Source organism: Pelodiscus sinensis, chromosome 10, assembly GCF_052426305.1.
Source record: "Pelodiscus sinensis isolate ZL-2025 chromosome 10, ASM5242630v1, whole genome shotgun sequence".
Lineage (NCBI taxonomy): Eukaryota > Metazoa > Chordata > Testudines > Trionychidae > Pelodiscus > Pelodiscus sinensis.
The window spans coordinates 39,439,093-39,455,326 of NC_143061.1; the positions used below are offsets into that span (position 1 = coordinate 39,439,093).

The 16,234-nt window shown below is 41.3% G+C and overlaps 1 protein-coding gene across 2 annotated transcripts in view; it reads left to right on the forward strand.

Moving 5' to 3' along the window:
- The first annotated feature begins 6,979 nt into the window (after positions 1 to 6,979).
- SERPINE2 (serpin family E member 2) overlaps positions 6,980 to 16,234 on the forward strand; it is a 49,263-nt gene continuing 40,008 nt past the window's right edge. Inside the window, exons 1-2 of one of the 2 annotated variants that reach the window (XM_075937561.2) lie at positions 6,980 to 7,111; positions 9,936 to 10,029. The gene's annotated coding sequence lies outside the window, so the exon portion shown is untranslated. The remainder of the gene's footprint in view (positions 7,112 to 9,935; positions 10,030 to 16,234) is intronic. The other variant, XM_075937560.2, reaches the window with a different exon arrangement.

The window sequence follows — 16,234 nt, forward strand, 5'->3', positions numbered from 1 at the left end:
TTAAAAATACACCATAAAACTTCTGACTCTGAAAACTGTTTTAATTTCCTCTTCTCATCTGTTTTAATTATCATGTTTCTGCTCCACATAAGAGCTGTCATCATCATATTGAAAAGTCACACCTTGGTTGTCATACAAACATCCTGCCATCCAAACAAATACCACAAAAGATGCTGAAATCCCACTGATGCAAGACCAATCCAGCATGTGACTTCTTCTGTTATAGAACCTCCTGCTGTCAATTGATTCCCCAGATATACAAAACTATTCAGCCATTCACTATCATTGTCATCTACTTGGAACACTGGCAAGTCATTCATTTCCTTTTTATAGAAAATAAACAACACTGGTTTTATCATTGCTGATCTTAATGCCCATTGATTCTGCAGTTTTTGCAGCTCTTTCAGCATTATTGGTAGTTGATCAGCAAGGATGTATCTTCCATGTGGTCAGGATCATTTAAAGATGAATCTTTAACTATTATATCTCCTACTGTGGCCTGAATCAGCTTTGTCCGCAGTCTATTAGAACATTAAATAACACAGATGAGAAAATATATCCCTCCTATATTCTTTGTTCTTCTGAAATCCAGTGTATAATAAAACCATTGGTCCTCAAACAGCTAAATATACAATTCCTCAACTAACAGCACACTAAGTCCTCCTGTAGCTTATGCTGGGTAGCAGTATTCACATTGTAGAGTCAAAAGCAGATGCAAAGTCTATAAACACAATGTTAACTTTTTTTTGTCAGTTTTCAGTGACATTCTGCAAAGTCTATATAACGTGGGTTGTAGATCGACCTGCACAGAAACCACACCGGTTGTTTCTTATCTCTGGTTTGAGATAGTATTTCAGTCGGTTTAGTAATATGATCATAAGCCCTTCCCTAAGTTTAACAGCAGTAATTCCCCTATAATTTGAGCAAGATGATTGCGCTCTTTTTTTTAAGGGATGATGCAGCCCCTTTTCCTACCTGGAATATAGCTGGTTTCCCAAACTTTTAAGACCACTCAAGGAAGCCAGTGTACTAAACCTGGACCTCCACTCCCTCAGGGTGTGTCTACACAGTACAATTATTTTGAAATAATTTTGAAATAATGGATGGCTTATTTTGAAAACTATAAACCTCATTCCACGAGGAATAACACTTATTCTGAAATAGCTATTTCGGAATAGCAGTAGTGTGGACGCTCCACTTCTGCTATTTCAAAATAGTTCCTCCCCAGTGCCATTCAGAGTAATGATTCCCCAGTGCCTCCTGGCGCTCTAAATCGAGGTAGCACATCCACATTAGGAAAGCCTGCCTCGGACTAATTTTGAGGCTTCCCTGTAGTGTGGACTAGCAAGTGATGCACAGTTGTACTGTCACTCAATACAGGCAGTCCCCGGGTTATGTACAAGATAGGGACTGTAGGTTTGTTCTTAAGTTGAATCTGTATGTAAGTCGGAACTGGCATCCAGATTCAGCCACTGAATATGGACACCAGTTCTGACTTACATACAGATTCAACTTAAGAACCCCAGGGTCCCCAAGTCAGCTGCTGCTGAAACTGATCAGCAGCTGATTCCAGGAAGCCCGGGGCAGAGCAACTCTGCTTCGGGCTTCCTGTAGTCAGCCGCTGGTCAGTTTCAGCAGTGGCTAACTTGGGGACGCCTGGGGCAGAGCAGCTCGGGTGCTGCTGGGTTGGTCCAGTAGTGCGGCCGTTCCTCGGCGCTACTGGACCAACCCAGCAGCACCCCAGCTGCTCTGCCCCAGGCGTCCTGATTCAGCCACTGCTCTACCACAGGCCCCGGGCTTTGCTCCACATCTCCCTGGTCTGCTGAGGGGGGCACTAGCTGCGTAGGACCCGGGACCGGACCCGCGGCCGCTTCCATATCAGCTGGAAGCGCCGCGGGTCTGGCCGGGTCCTGCGCGGCTTTGCTCAGCGTCTCCCTGGTCTGCAGACCAGAGAGACGCTGAGCAAAGCGGCGCAGGACCCGGGGCCGGACCCGCGGCCGCTTCCAGATCAGCTGGAAGTGCCGCGGGTCCGGCCCCGGGTCCTGCGCGGCTTTGCTCCGCGTCTCCCTGGTCTGCTGGCTCCCGCAGCAGACCAGGGAGACGGGGAGCAGCTTTTCTCGCCCCGGAGGAGGCGGGCGGCAGGACCAGGCGTCCCGCTGCTTCAGTCCTCCGGGGCGAGAAAATCCCCGTTCGTATCTGCGGATCCGACATAAGTCGGATCCGCGTAACTCGGGGACTGCCTGTACATGCTAAAATATATAATTTTGACAGTTTTGACTATTCTTGTGCTGAAACCAGATAGCTAGTAGAAGTAATCCATGTGCAGAAGCACATTCTAATAAACATGCGCCATTCTCTGCTCTCTCTTCTAGTAAGCTGCGTGACTCCTGCATCAGTTCAAATCCAGTTCATTAGTCTTCTCATTGTAACCACTGATACTTTTTTACTTTTATTTTTATGGTGAAGATAAGGGAGTTAAAGCATTTTTTACTTTAATAAAGAATTGATATCTGGTTCTAAATATAGCCTTGTAACACATTAGATATGAGCATGAAGTTTTCTATTATTTGTTTATGTAAAATTTTGGTGCACATAAGTATCTTTCATATGATTGAATTCAAATAACAAGATATATATTCAATTCAGACCTACATGCAAATTCAGGGCCAAATCTTGTCATCCTTTCTAAAGAAAACTTCTATTGAAGTCACTGGAGATTTTGCTTAAGTAAGGCCCGTAGGATATGGCTCATTAATTTTAGCTTACATGCAAAATCAATCAGTGCTAATACAAAATAAGTGACAGGAGTGATGCATGATATTTTCTTTACATGCCTGTACAAGTGTTAATAATTTACTTTATAATAGGTACTAGTACAATTATGTAAGACCATTAGTTTATTAGAAAAATAGTGATTACTTATCTGGGCTGGAGGCTGCTGCCCTCTGGTACCTGATCTTATATTGACTGTGCACTATGGCAACCAGAAAGGGGAAGGAACAAGGCTGCTTTCTAGCAGCATAATTCCAAGCCTTTGTTTACAGCAAGCAGCGTTATAAATACAACTTAAAACCATTTCAGGATAATTTGGTTGAAACACTCTTGGTTGTGTCAACAATCTGTATTTAAGCAGACCTCAAGTGTAAAATTTGGATTCCGATTCAAACTTTGCCAAAGGTTGAGAATATTTAAAGGTGCAGTTTTGGTTTGAGTCTTCAGAGAATAGGGGACGCTTCCTAATGGTCCATACAGCTGGTCAGTCACTTGGTTCTGGCTTCTTAGCCTTATTCCCAGAAGCTAAATCACATTAAAGTGTTGTTAAAAATACATTCCTAATATTAGGCTGTGTGTACACCAGAGGGTTTTTTTTGGAAGAATGGCTGTTTTCCTGACAAAACTTCACTTCTGTCCACACTGCAATTGTGTTCTTTCAAAAAAAAAAAATCGAAAGAACAGAGGGGTTTTTCCGACATTGGTAAACCCCTTTCCACGAGGAAGAGCTCTTTTGGAAAAAGGCGTGTGTGGACAGGGAAGAAGAGCTTCTTCCAAAAGAATAGGAAAGAGGAAAAAGCACAGGTGCCCTGATGGCCAATCCGTCCATAGTAATCACAGCTGGAATGCAAGATAGTGTCCATTCAGTGTGGACGCTATCTTTTGGACAAAGCTTTTCAGAAGATCTCTTCCAGAAAAGCTTCTTCCGAAAGAAGCTTGCAGTCTAGATGTAACCTTAGTTTTCTATGCTTGTCATATGTATGCTATGCAATCATGAATGGAAGATGAGGGGGATCACCCATGGAAGGAGGGAACGCATCCATGAATCAAACTTTACATTAACATTTGGTCTACATGAAAAAAGAGTTTGAGAATCACTGTATGACAAATGCCAAACTATTTGAAATTCAAGGGGTTTTAAAATTTTGCTTTAAACTCAAAAATGGGTCAATATTTGCAGACAATGTCACTAAAGTGTGCACATTTTTCAGAGGGGGAAGAGCATTTGTATTGAAAGCTTTCAAAAATACCCATTTTGGAAGATACTGCCAAAGCTAATAAAGCAAAACATTATGGAACATTATCTGTCCCCAACAGGGGGAGGTGAGGATTTTGTGGGGCCCAGGGCAGCACAATTTCTCGGGGCCCCCCTTTGACACGGCACATGCACGGTGACGCCACGGCACATGCGCGGGGCTTCTTGAAGCGTGGATCCCAGCACCGCTTGCCCTGCCCTATATCCGCTACTGGTCCCCAAATCCCAGTCCATATTGCCTTTCCACTGGCCATTTACTCAGTTGTTCTGGAACTGAGGGCACAACAGAGAGGGACAGGAAAATTCTCCATAGCGCACATTGCTGCAGAGATTCTGGGGTGCTCCAGATTGTGCAACAGTCCATGAGCTGCCCTGAGGAGGCTGCCATAAATTAAAGCATCCTCCTGGCTGTTGTAGTTTATGCAGGGTTGTGAATACAAAAACCCAATGGTGTAAAGATGGTTTACACCATTGTCCCTTTTTTGCTGGGCAGAATCTCCTTTGCTGTGCCTGCAAAATGAAAAAAAAAAGTGTAACTTTTAAACAGCTCTAATATGTAAACATGACTGCTACACTCTACCAGTCTCATAAAATGATTATTTGTTTAGCTTGCCAAAGACCCAAGTGGTATTAACAAGGCTGTCAAGCTCAACAGGGCTGTCAGCCAATGTTAAGATTAATGTGTGTTTCCCAGCATAATACTTCCTCCTTGTCATGGTGCCATAGATGGCATCACACTGTAAGAGAAAGGCCAAAGCCCCCTCAAAACAGAAAATCAGCCAGCTCCAGGTAGTGACAGTTGCCCCGTGACAGAAACACATGAGATTGAACATGCACCATACCCATACAAAGTGTATGTGTGCCCTAGTTTAGATTAGGGAGTTTATTTAGAAATAACTACCTTATTTTAAAATAACAAGTGGAACATTCACATTACCAAGACCGTTATTTCAAAATGGGCTGGTTATTTTGAAATAATAACTCCTGCTTTCCATGAGGAATAACACTTATTTTTAAACTTACAGACTAACTCAGCTGCCTCCTGAAACTTATTTTTAAATAATTATTTTGAAATAGTGGTAGTGTGGACACTCCACTTCTGCTACTTCAATAGTGGACACACTATTTTGAAATAGTTATTTTGGGAGTTACTATTTCAAAATAACTTATTTCGAAATTTCCTAGTGTAAATTTGAGATGAGGTGGGTGAGGCAATATCTTTTATTGGACCAACTTCTGTTGGTGAAAGACACAAGCTTTGGACTGTGCACAGAGCTCTTCTTCAGATCTGTTTTCAAACTGAGTAAACTCTACAGCTTGTCTTACCAACTGAAATTGGTCCAATAAAAATACTACCTCACCTACCTTGTCTAATAATCTGAGACTGACAAGACAACAGCAACAGTACATAGAAAATGTATGTGTGTGTGCTTCATTAATTTATTCACTGCTGGACTAAAAGGTGTGGGAGGGGAAATGATAATTTTACCTGCAAATAGAAGTAAGGGAGTTAATAAGGCAAGAGGGGAATAGTTGGGAACAATCCAACAGCAAGGAGGATTATCTGAGGCTGGAGATGGGGGAGTTTAGTACAGAAGTGGAGTGAGGAGTGTTTTCAGGTTGGAGTTCTCCTAGATAGGTGGACTGGTGAACCTGAGGTAAAGATGAGCAACCTTTCACACAGGCAAGACGGTGAAGAATGTGGAGCAGGGAATGAGGATTTTGGAAAAGATGGGTGGGTGTTCTCTGTATGACAAACCATGTCATGGGTAGGGGAGGAAAACAGACTAGGGCACTGATGAAGGTTTTACCTCCTAAAGTTTCTTCATTTTATTACAATTTATTTTCAAACTTTTCCTAGTAATTGTAAGGGATTTTTGAGGTTTAGATTGCAGAACTCCCATATTGCCCATGTGCTTAATCTCTCTGCCCCTTCTTACTATACTGTAAGAAGTACTGCACTACAACAACTGTCAAATGCCCCTGTGCGAGGCCACAGAGGTGACAAAAAGTGCAGGGCCACATGTGGACCAGATGAGACGGGCTGGGGCTGCGGGTGGGGTTTCCCTCAGAAGGGGGGGGCTAGGGTAGGCGAAAGACGGTTGGTTGGGGCAAGGCGTTGGGTTTTCAGAAGGACCGGATTGGGCGGGGTCTAGCAGGGAGGGCGTGGTTTGGGATGGGGCGGGCTCTCAGCGGGATTGGGTCTTCCCGAGAAGGCAGGATAGGGGCGGAGTTCCGCCAGGCGGGGAAGAGCTAGAGTTTGCTGAGGGGTGGACAAGGACATAGGGTTTTATGTTCTGAAACCCACTGGCTGCTCTAGTGTGGAGTAGAGCTGCTGCTGACTCCATATCGTGTTTCTATTTGAGTGATGTGAACTGGAACCTTCAAATGGGGTGTATGGATACCAAAGCCCTCCTACAGGTCAGATGTAGTCAGGTGAAGGGTGTGGTCCTAGCCTCCCCAAACCAGCAATGGTGGCTCCTGCGCTAGCTACCACAAAAAGGTTAAAAGTGACTGGTAGGTGTGTTCAGGATCATTTTAATATGGCACTGGGAGGGGGAATTTGGGGCAAGCCACAAGGGGGAGGCTATTTTTGGGTGGCAATAGAGGCGGTGGGGGGCCGAGGGGGATATTTTATGGGAAGGTTTGGGGGTGTCCCAAAATAGAGATTTGGGAGGGGAACAGGTGTCAGGATCTGTTTCAGAAAGGAAGAACTCAGAGAGGGAAGGGTAATGTGAGGGCCACGTGTGGACCAGATGAGGCTGGGGCTGGGGCTGCGGGTGGGGTTTCCTTCAGAAGGGGGGGGCTAGGGTAGGCGAAAGACGGTTGGTTGGGGCAAGGCGTTGGGTTTTCAGAAGGACCGGATTGGGCGGGGTCTAGCAGAGAGGGCGTGGTTTGGGACGGGGCGGGCTCTCGGCGGGATTGGGTCTTCCCGAGAAGGCAGGATGGGGGCGGAGTTCCGCCGGGCGGGGATAAAAGCCGAGCGCGGCAGCCGCGGCGCTCAGTTGCTGAGGAGATTTAAAGGGACCGGAGTCGCCGCGGCGGAGCCTGGGTTGCACCGGGCGCTAGCAACAGGGAGAGCAGGTGAGAGCCCGGTGTGGGGACCCGGGCGGGCCGCCCCCCGTCCCTTGTGTGAGTGCGGGGGTTCCGGACGGCGTCCGCTGCTAGCTCTCCGTGCCCTGGGGCCGCGCCCAGCCGTTCCCCGTCTTCTGGCAGCCGGCGCCCCCCGGTGCCTGGGGTCCCCTGACTTCCTGCCCCGGGGCGCGGTCTTGTTCTCCCCTTGGGTCCCCGAGGCCTCGGGACTGAGGCATCCGGCCCCGCGCTGCCTATCGCCTGCCCTCCGGTGGCGGGGGGCCGGCTGTCTTCCCTTCCCCTCCCCCACTGCCCACCCCGGTGACCGCCCCGGCTCGTGCAGGGCGGCTGGCGCTACAGAGCGGCTGAGTCTTGCTCCACCGGTACTTCCCCCTCCCTGTCCTGGGGCATCCGTGCCGGAGCCCCCGTCTGCACTCAGCCACGGCCAGGTCCGCCCCACGGAGGGTAGCGCCAGTGGGCGCCCGGGTGTAGGCCAGGTGCGTGCAAGCTACCTGCGCTTTTTGTCACCTCGGTGGCCTCGCACAGGGGCGCTGGACGGTTTTTGTGGTGCAGGTGTGGAGAGCCATTGACCCAAACTGCAACCCCGTGTTTGATGGAAGCCACTTCCAGCCAGGAGGTGCTGCTGCATCACCACCACCTGTCCTGTGCCTAACAGTGGCAAGGGATTAAAGCACGACCTAGGGCACTTAGTTTAGATGACACCTACTGTGGCTACTGTCATTGTGGAAACAGTGGGAAATTGCTCCTAAAGAAACTAGAGTGGACACTACTGAATATTTGTGGTGTTGTTAATATCAAAATACTGACAATAAGGAGGGCCATAAAAGACCGGACTTGATTCTCTTTTCGCTGACTCCCACTAAAGCAAATGTGGCTATACTGGCCTTCTACAGATGTAAGGAGGACACAAAGAGGACCCCTTTAGGAAAGGGCAAGAGAGGGAGCTATTGGATTAACACTTGATAACCAATCTTACAATGCAGCTTTATACTGTAGCATGTACTGTGTCTTCAGAACATTATCATGATCAATAAAAAGAAGAATTACAAAGCTTAAAATAGAAAAATGAGAGGACAGGGAACTCTGAGGTACAAGAAGGCGAGAAACATTCTTTCTGATTATACTTGGAAATAGATGAGAATCTGAGCTGGGCATATATAGGAAACTGTTCTAGTCTAGCAGGATAACACCCTAATAAAATAAAGTTGATGTTAATTTATGGGCATACTGTATATGCCACTAATGATCGACTGGATAAAAACTGAATGTTTCCAACCGTGTTGTTATTCTTTAATACACGTCTAAAAATCATTTTAAATGTCATTTTTATTTGTTAATATTTATTAAATATCTATCTGTATGTTAAAAACAATAATTAATATTTTTTTTCTCTAAAAATAATTTAAACAAATTGAATGCATACAGTTGAAGTGCTGGACAGCCACTTCTTTGGTGGAGGGCACTAATCAACTGATGCACAGGGGAAATCTTGAGCCAGTAACACAAGAACAAATCCTTGATCTTATGAAAAATGCCATATGATATTTATCCTTCTAACAGACAGGATCTTTGTTGTGTGGCTTTTGTTCTTAAAGATTTATGACCTACTGTTCTGTATAGAATTGTCCAAATTCTCTAGAGAAATTTTGTTCACTGTTCTGGAGAGTACATATGTGGAAAATCTTCTACATGGAATATTTATTGGCAATTATAATTTTGATAGCTCCCACCAACATCAACTAACTGATCATAGGAGGAAGTATTAACATAAGCTTTCAACAAAAATTGAAATTTGGCTTATATTTGAAAATTTAAAGCACCATGCAAGTTCTAAATATTATGTGGTTCAATTGCCTAGATCAGTGTTTCTCAACCAGTGGTGCAAGTAGGGGTATTCGAGAGAAGTCTGGGGGGCACGTCAACATAACTGAAATTTGGAGAAAACTGAATTTTTGTTTTAAATTTTACAGTGCTTTATTATATTTGTACTTTTTACACCCAAAAATTTCATCACCTGCCCTGCTACAGTTAAGTTGTTTAAACAAATATGTTGCAATGGTAGAAAAAAAATTCTGTCTGCAAATTATGGTACTGGGGGGTACTTACCTTTTTTTTTTTTTTTTTTAAAAAGAGCTACTTTATAAAAAAAAAGATTGAGAAACACTGGTCTAGATCAGCCTGATCTGTCTTTTCTAGTGTATTTAATGCCACCCCATGTTACAGAAACAATAGTAACAAAAGGAAGCTGCTGCATGACTGGGGTACTTCTGACTGCTTTATTTTTTTGTTTAAGTATATAGCGTCAGCTTAGTTTTTTAACCAAACTCCCAAGAATCAAATAGCTCTAGGCCCTGTGAGTTAATTTAAAGATAAGTCCTAGAGCTATTTAGTGCCAGATCTCACTCCCAGCACTACAAGAGGTTGTTGGTCCAATCTAGTGATGGATGGATTAGTCTAATTAATCAATACCAACGTCTTCAGCCAGTTAAAGAATAGTGTCTTCTTGTGGTCAAGGAAGACCTTTTCAGGCCCAATTTAATCTGAATCTCAAAGTATGTGTGTGTGGGGTGAGGGGATGTTTTGTTTTTGTTATGTCTGGAGTAACTTTTCTTTTGGCAAAGGCGACAATACATTTATTAACTTGTTAGTTAACAACTAACTGGTGGTGGAGAAATACAGCGAGGAAGATGACCAGGATTTCTTGTCTGGAGTTGGGTAAACGATACTACTTTCTTAATGAAATACAAAAGAAAGACTGAGTATATATCTGAATAGCAAATTGTAGTTAACTAGAACTTTTGTTCCTTATCTTTAGAGCCGTGCAGATCTGTGGATATCTGCTTTATATCTGTGGGCGAGGATTGGATGCAGATAGAAATTTTGTATCTACACAAGGAATATTTGGATAGGTATGAATTATCCTCAGCACCTTTGTTTTGGTGGGAGTTCTGGATACTCAGTATGTTTCAGGTTCAGGCCATTTAGCTATTGATCACAGTAGCCAGTGTGCAAATGCAATAGCATCTCCCTAAATGCATGGTTTTGGAAATAATTTGAGTTGAAAGTGGCACACTTTAACATGTTAAAAATATCAAGTTTGAGAACCCAGAGTATAATAATCTCCTCTTAAGTGTATATTTACTGTCATACTATCCTGCTACCTCTTAAACAAGACTGTATTTTTAGGCTTCTTTTCAAAAAGAAATTAAATACACTAATTCCCCTTGCAATCTTAGACAAAGTAGATTGACAATGACAACGAAGCTGTCTTATGAGTATTTTCTGAGCCCTCCAAAAAGCAGGTTTCTTGTTAATTTCAGTGTGGTGACTACTTAAAGCAATAAGCAGATGTATATAGAATATTGTGTGTATTTGGGGAAAGGGAAAATCTGGTGCATTCTACTGGTGATGAAAATACAGCGGCATACCTGTGGAACTACCAAACGTGCTTTGAAGTGGAAATGTGTAACCGTTCAAATCTGAGAGCAAGATGATATACACATGGTAAATCATTTATTTAAAATTTACAAGTTCCAAGATCTATAATTTCTGATGGTAAGATAGTGAGAAATAGACAAAGCAAGTGTTTGGTACATAAGTAAACTTTGTGTGTGAAACAGGGGTGGGAAAATCTCAGCCTGTGGGCCGGATCTGGTATGCCAGGGTTAGCCCTGGTGGGCTGCCACTACTATATTAACCTGTACCTCTGCAGGTATGGGAAATTGCAGCTCCCCCTTGGCTGCAGATCACTGTTCCTAGCCACTGGGAAGTGGCGTGTACTGGGATACCACTTTCTGTAGCTCTCACTGGCTGGGAATGGTGATCCCAGTGGCTAGGAACAGTCATCTGCAGCCAAGGGGGAGCTGGAAGTGGCGTGGACTGGGATACCATTTTCTGCAGCTCACTGGCTGGGAATGGTGATCCATGGCCAATGGGAACTGCAATTGCTAGTGCCTGTGGAGACACTGGCAAATATAGTGGTGGTGGCCTGCCTGGGGCTAACACTGATGAACCATTCCCATTTTATTGCCTGTACCTAGTGTAAAATGAACAGCTGCTCATAGTAAGAACAGCTGAGACCTGCACAATAGACAGGTCAAAAACTGGACACTTTTAAGATGTTACAAAAGCTGCTTGAACCAAAATCTATTTGTTTTGTTTTTTATTTTTCCATGTTGCATCCATTACTAAGGTAAGTGTTGTAAAAATGTCTTTTCTCACTCAGACTGGTAGGGGTAGTATTTGGCAGGGCTCGACAAACTATACATTCTACTTGCCCATGGTGAGTAGATTTCAGCCGCATGCCCCGTTCATTCACGGCGTGTGCATGCGCAATACGGCTCTTGCACATGCGCAGTACGGGGCTGGCGAGCAGTTTTAGCCACCATTTGTCAAGCCCTGATACTTTGTATAGGTGGTTGCTTACATGTGTTACTTAATATACCTCACTACATGATGAGGTAAACTCATCGGTTTTGAGTGCAACAAAAAAGAATAACATAAGACTTCAAAATAATAGTCAATTTCACATAAGGTTATATACAGAAATATTGCTATTCCTACTGGTTGTCCATGACAATAGGTACACTAAATAATGACTCAACAATTTACAAAGATTTTAGCATACAGTATATTTAAAGTCCTGAGGTTTAGTCATGGTCAGCAGTTCAACAATTGTTATAAAACAGATCTATCATGCTTTGCAACTGGTATGTGTATTTGTGGTGCGAGGGAGCCATGTCAAACATACAATAAAAAATAATGTAGATGCTAACTAGAATGTGGAAAAGTAATTTATTTGATAAGTTTACTTTATCTTTGTCCAGTTTATAAATTCAAACCAGATTCAGTTGTTTTTTGGTTACTTACATCTATTTTGAATTGAGACAAGGTTCATGAGGATATCTTTTACTGGACCAACTTCTGAATAGTGCAGTGATGCTATTACTTCCTTCACCTTGTGTCTTTGATATCTTGGGATCAACATGACTACAACAATATATACATTCATTTCAGATGCCTGAAGATCGGGGCTGGCCTGGGTTCGATTTAACTTGTTGAATTAGAGGTTTCTTGTTAACAGTTCTATGATCCATCCAGTCTTTCTCACAGTGATAAAAATAGTATAAAGCAATTGGCTAAAAAGAGAGTTCCAGTGGAGGCTTTTTCTTGTTGGGAAATTTGTTTAGGGTTGTCTAGACAGTTTTAATTGCTTAATCACAAAAATGCATAACATAGGTCCTTTTAGTATTCATTGGGGAAAAACCAAAGGCAATCATAAAATAATTTTCTGTTAACTTGGTCTAGTAAACTGAATAAGAAATAGCAGAATTGAGTATCAAAGGTCACATATCCTGGGAAAGAGGAGGATAAAACAGATTAATCATCTCTATAAGGAGTTTTTAAAGGGTTGCTGTTTTTTTGTATTGCATTAGATGTCCCTTGCTTGAAAGTCATAAAATTTTAATCTGAAATAACTTCACAGCATACACTTCCAGAATACCTACTTTAAAATTACATGTAAATTAGACAGCATGTGTTGACCATAAACAAGTTCTGAACGAAAAACCTGAAAAATCTGTTGATCAAAATGTAGCAGGAAGAGTTAAGCCTTCTTATATTTATTTTATATTTATATTTAGTTACTGAAAGCTCTAATACTACAAGATGAACGAGAATCTTATTACAGAAATAACTTTCTTGATATATCCATGAGTCTGAATGTTTTCAGTGTGCAAAACATAGATGAATATATGATGCATGTTCAAGCACACCCTCTACCGGTTGAAACTCTTACAAAAATTATAAAAAATCTACTACTACTTACTTGAGTACACACTGAGATCTGTTCAAACGCTAACTGAATGGCGGCTTTATATAAAAAGGCTTGACTCTTCCTGCTACAAAAGTGATAATGGGAAAGCGGTAATTCACCTGGGATCGTGAGCAGAATTTGTGTAATTTGCACACTGAAATTATTGCCAAGAAATTATTGCCAAGATTTGTATCTTGGAGCTCAAACTGAAAACACATATGTAAAGAATATGTTGAATTCAATCAAATAAACACATGTTTTCAGTTTTGGGACTTAACTGTATTTACATGCTGATTCAGTATTATACACAATTCAATATTATACACAAAATTATACTAATTCAATATTATACACAAATTGCGTTAACAGAACACTACAATTTCAAAATCAAGCACTTAAAATTAGTGAAAGCCAGAAGTAAGATTGCCCGTACATATGAATTGTGACAGAGTCTTTAGTTATCTTAACCCCTTTTTTAAGTACCGGAACTTGAATTTTTTTTGGCCTTGAGGGAGTGGGGGTAAGAAGGAAAGCCCATGCTACAAAGCCATAGTATTTCAAATAAAAGGTTAATTTAAAAAAAAAAACTGAGACATGGGCAAAACAATATATTTTTGTCTAGCCTGGTTTTTTTAAGTAGCTGAAATTAAAATAATAATTAATTGCCTCAGACTTTGGCATGGAAAATTTAAGCTTCAACTATTAAAGTTTGGCAAACTTTATAAGCAACTGAAAACGGGGGCCTTATAGTGGGAGATACTGGGCAACTCTAATTATTCTTAAAATAATTAATTTTACTTGAGTTGTAATGTTTTATAAAAAAAGAAAAGCGCTTTTCATTGTGAATGAAGTTAGTAGTCTTGTAACCAAGTGGCAGTGTCATAATACAAACATGTCTGTCTTGCCCTACGATTCAGTTATGAATGTTTCAGAGGACTTTTTCACAAAATAGCAAAGCAGACTTTTACTTTTTAAAGCTGCTGAAGTCTTAGTGTACATAGAAAATACTCCTTAATAAAAATCTTCTTGTTTTTGTTTTAAGTACCTACAGCAAATCTAGTACACAGGATTGATGCATTTGATATGGATTAATAACTTTCTTTATGGCTATGGACAAAGAAATTTCCACGCTTGTACTTTGTGACCTTTCAGAAGTCTTTGATGCAATTGGCCATAAAGTGCTGCTGATCGCATGCATGACAGCTTGATTATTTCTTACAGATAGCTTACAAAGTTGTGGGGTTTCACAAGACTTAAACCCATCTCTTGCTTCATTAATTTTGCCTGCTTAGAGCAGATGAGATCATGTATTTCAGGAGCCTAGTTTCCCCTCCTTCCCCCCGCTTGTTTGTGTTGTCCTTGGTACAACTGGATAAATAGTAGATGGTCCTTTATTCAATAATTTTTTGATCCATTACAGGAATACAGAATACTTATTTTTTCTTTTCAGCAGCTACAATCGGTGTTGTGGCCCAGTTATTTGATGGGGGCAGCGTCACCAGGGATGAAAACTATTAGCCTTTCTGTAACCAGCTCAATTCATATGTTTTAAAGGTTTTAGAACCAGAGCAAAATAACTGTCTCAAACGAACTCCCTGCTTAGAAGGAATATCAGCCTTATACCCTCAGGGAAGTATACCGTGTAGGGGTCTGATTGCTCTTGGTTTTTTCCCCTGGTAGATGTAGAATAGTGCTATGAGAGATTTAAGTAGGAGTCTGTTCTCATTCTTGTCAGAGCAGGACCTTGCTAGTTGCCCCTATGGTCATGCTTTTTACTATTGCCTGATTAGATCACTGCATTTTAATCTAGTTGGAGATGAAGACAAATATGTGAAACTTTTATTTGAATAATGATAAACACTTTTTGAGAAAGAAAGGATTTTTTTTCTAAGAGTTCATCACATGAATTCTGTGCTCATTCTGGGGGCTCCCTGTTTTATTGCAGATATACTTTGCTCCCTTTCTTTAAATACTCCATCTAGTTTGGCAGAGAGGGTAGAGCATTCTTAGCCAAGGGCATTTTCCTAAAGAATTCCATTGTAATGGTTGCAAGTCTGACTGGAAGCATGGTGCAAAGACCCACCTTTTTGCAAAACCTTTTACATTCCTGTAATAAGTGTCTTGCTATAATTCCTCAGGAATCAAATTGAGGAATGGAGGAAAGAAAGTTCCCTAAGAAAAAAATTTAATGCTCTTAATTTTCTGTCTTGTAACCTAGAAATTACAGTAGTGTTTTCCCCAGAATGGACTTTCAGGTACATTTAATATTCTTCCTGATCACAATAATAAATCTAACCACCAAAACTAAGTTATAGAAAGCTGAAGACTGAGTTCTTAAACTTGAAAAGCAGGATGGTACAGTCAGTATTCAATTCCAATGACAAATGGCTGAGTTTTGAATTCTAGAAGTGCCATAAAACTAGTTAGAGGAACTGTCTAATTAAACCAGGTGAAAATTATGAATGTATATTTTAAAAAGTTTTCAAGAAGGAGCCAGTGTTTCTTCATAATCTGAAAGAGAGGAAAATTTTCTTGAACGCTTTATTACGGTTTAGAGGTTTTTGTCTTTTTGTTTTTGAATCCACATTGCAAACTAGAGTTGCAAGTCCATAAACTTAATATTGCAAAAGTCTGCTTGCTTGTGGCAAGTTATTTTCCTCTTATTTTCATGAGCAAGTAAGATTACCATTCAGTTTTTGTTACAGTTACACTGACCCATATTTCAAGTATCGGGGATGAATAGATTTTTATGCTGATTTTATAAGACGCCATAGAATTTCAGTAACAGGGTTGGTGGAGACAGCCCAATTATTGGATGTCTCATTTTAAATCACTTAAATAAATTCGTCAGGACTGAACATTGTGGTACAATGAAGTGAAAATAAACTTTCCAAAAGGAGAGACAAGCGGTTGAGATAATCAAATCATGACTCCAAAGTTGGCCTTGTGTGACCACTTTAATTTATAAATCGATTGTATATTCCATGTTTTAAAAAATCCCCGCAGATGCCCTCTAATGAAAAGATTGCTGAGTGCAGGTTTACAGGTAAGAAGAAAAAAGATAAGTCTCAAAAGTTTGTTGAACTCCTTAAAAATTGCTTTTTAAAATATTCATAATTCTGGTTAGAAGTAACTTGTTTCTACATAAGACATGGTGAGTGAGGTAATATACTTTATTAGACTAGCTTCTATTGGTGAGACACACAAGATGTGAAACATAAGTAATTACCTTATCCATTTCTTTACTCTAATATCTGTGAACCAACATGGCTACAGTGCTTGTTTCTGAATGTACATTC